A 3,172-nucleotide genomic window follows, 5' to 3' on the forward strand; every position below is an offset into this window, starting at 1 on the left:
CTTCAGCTTGATCCCCTCTGCCGAAGTAACCAAGTGGCAGTTTCTTCTCTTTAAATAGGAACATACCTAGCCTAAATGTACTGAAAGACCAGTATTCCTTTTAACAGAGACCTGAGAGGACTGCAAATGAAAGTCATTTTAGTGGGCCTGGGTTTTGTTGAAAAATCAGCCAGGGCTCCCAAAACTAGACAAAAACACACCCTTCTCCTTTTGAAGATTACAGGCTTGCAAGAAGATTCATTACTTGGGTCACAAGGCTTGAAGTTGATCATTCTCAGCCTGTGCTCTAGACAGTCTGGCTGTGCACTGCGCCTAGTCATTAAAGATTTCATGTTTGTGGTTTTGCAGGATTTTATTTTCTAAAGGAGTTATTCTGACAATTTAAGGGGACATCGATAGTCTTGCTGTTCCTGCCCACCTTTTGCAAATATTGACAATTAAATCAAGATTACAATTAATGCAGTCTTTCTGTGCATCGTTGCACTTATGGTTGCTCAAGCCTGGCAACATCATCCCATTAACATTGAGAAGAGACTGCACGTTTTCTCTGGAGCAGTTGTGCATTTCTTGGTCTGATCTGTGTGGCTTTATGCTTATATATTAAAGCCTCTCCCTTTCCTTCCTGCCATACTTCTCTCCTTGCAAATATCATGTTGTACATGATTCTGCTCCCATCTTCCTTCCAATGCAACCCATACTGGGATAACAGTCTTCCTCGGTTACCCACTGGAGGAAACAAATTCTTACCATAATGGCATCTGAATGTCTGTGGGTAGTTCATTATAAATCATGGCTCTGACTTCCAGGGACGCTCTATTTCCAAGCCAAGTTCCCCAAACAACACTCATAAAAGTTAGTGTGCTTGAGAGTATTGTAAGTATCTGGGCTCCAAGCCTGTGAAGGCACACTGCGTCTCCGTTTTAGATCAGGACCTCCGTTTGTCAGATTATTCAGTGCTTACACTATTTAATAGAGACGCTAATAGCTGAAGGGATGCTTTATCTAAGCTCGTGGTTATTCTTGTTCTTCCTTGTCCCGGTTTGAAGTAAAACTGAACCAATTTTCTGTTCTGTAACTTTACATCCCAGCTAGGCCTCCTCTAACTCTCTGAAATTAACGGCATATTGTGGAGAAAACTGCTCGTTCTCAGAATGATAAGCCCAATGTTTGTGCTCCATGCCAAGGGATGGTGTGCAGGGAGGCCCTTGCTTATACTTATTGCTATAACAACCAAGGTCAGCCAATTTCGTTATTTGCCCCCTTAGAGGGTCGGAAATGGAAAAAACGTAGAGGGGTCACATCGGTGGGGAGGAGTGGACAGGACAGGTGACCCAAACCTGACCAACTGGGGTACTCCATCCCATCTGCCCCATGCTCAGTATAAAGGCTGAGGGATCAAAGGGTCAGCCCCCTTCCTGTGATGGCCGGCGTCCAGAGAGGACTCTGTCTGTTCATCTGCCTTTGATCCCGATCCGTGTGTTCCTGACTCCAGAGCTGGAACCCAGTTCCCATTCGTCACTGAGTCCAGTCTGGGACTTCCCCAGTGCCTGCCGGTGATGTGACTGTCATCCTGGGAGCTTGATACGGTTTTGTATATATTGTATCTATTTCATTATTTTCATCTTTATTTTTATTTTGATATTAATTCTTCATTAAAGTAGTTTAGTTCATTCTAAACTTCTGAATCTCCTTATCTCTTTCTCCTCCTCTCTCCTTTTTTTAGGGGGGGGGAAGGGCCATCTGTCGGTCCAGTTTTGCTAAATTCAGCCAAAACCACGACATTCCTACTCCACCCATAACTGATAATAAATTGCAATATTCTAGTGCTTCAGTCCCAATGTACTTACCGAAGACTTCCATTGATGTAGAGAATATTAGGACTACTACCAGAGGGGTATCGAGATTTTAATGAACAGTGATTTTTTCCCAAAGCCAGGAAAGGACTTAAAGGGTCATCCCAGAATAGGTAAGGAGAAAGGTTTAACTCCATACTCTTTATCTCCCTTTGCTGAGGGCAGCAACTATTTTATCTACAGATAGAGCACAACCAGTGATAATCACTAGACTGAAGTCTGTGCAGCCCTTATACGTGTGTTTTGTTGGTTAAATCAGAATTGCTGTGTTACTCTTTTATCATCACTTCCCCCAAGTGATCAGTACCAAGATGACATCTTCTGATCCATTTTTTACAGGAGAGCGCTTCCCATACATGAAAAAAGTTAATACAAATGAACAAAGGCTGGAGACTTTGATAAATGCAGATTTTAGTGTCTGGTGGTCCTGGAAAAAAACAGGCAGTTAGCTAGTAAAAAATGTACTCAAATCAGTCATTTATTATAACATTAAAGGGCTGCCTTTGCACAGACAGTCTGAATCTGCTTCCAGTCAGATCAAGGGGTGATGCTTATTAGTGAAGCTTCTCATAATCCAAAAAGACATGAAAGTGAGGCATGGTTTTTAAATAGAAAAAGTCCTTCTTAGCCTTTTCAGTTATGCACCAGCTGTAGCCCATATCTATTAATAGAAACCCATATTATTTGTATTGAGGAGTTCCTTGAATATTCCCACTTTCTCTAATTAGGTTGAGCAAGGAATTATTGTTAAACTTCTTGCTAAATTCCGTTTTTCAGCAGGTTTTTCCTTAAGCATTTTTTCCTTCTGTGATTGCATGGTTTGTCTTACAGGGAGTGGGACTCTGCCAGCAATTTTTGACCTGAGAACTGGACGTACCAAACACATTTGCAGGAAATAATGCTTCATTAGTTCTACTACTAACAGGGATATTTGAGGTTTGTCCTATTTATTTTCTTTTCAACTTTCTTATATGTTTTGGGGAGAGATAAGCTTCTTAAAATATGCACTAGGCATCTGGAGAAGGTGCAAGTTGGTGACTGTGACGGGCCTGGTCCCTCAGGAGAAATTCCCATGTAGAGCTGGAGCTGCCCCGAGAAAGGTCTTTCTCCTGCATGGCTGAGCTCTAATGCTGGACCTGCTGCCTGAACCATTAGATTTATATGCAATTTTCCTGACAAGCTAAAAGCAAAGTGAAGATTGTAATATTATAAGACATACATACAGTAAAATCTTGCTACATTATATGACTTTTGAAACTTTGTACTTGTTCTGGAATCATTCTGATCATCTGAAAAGTCATTTAAGCATGAATGAATGC

The sequence above is a fragment of the Numenius arquata genome, chromosome 3, assembly GCF_964106895.1.
Source record: "Numenius arquata chromosome 3, bNumArq3.hap1.1, whole genome shotgun sequence".
In the NCBI taxonomy this organism is placed as follows: Eukaryota; Metazoa; Chordata; class Aves; order Charadriiformes; family Scolopacidae; genus Numenius; species Numenius arquata.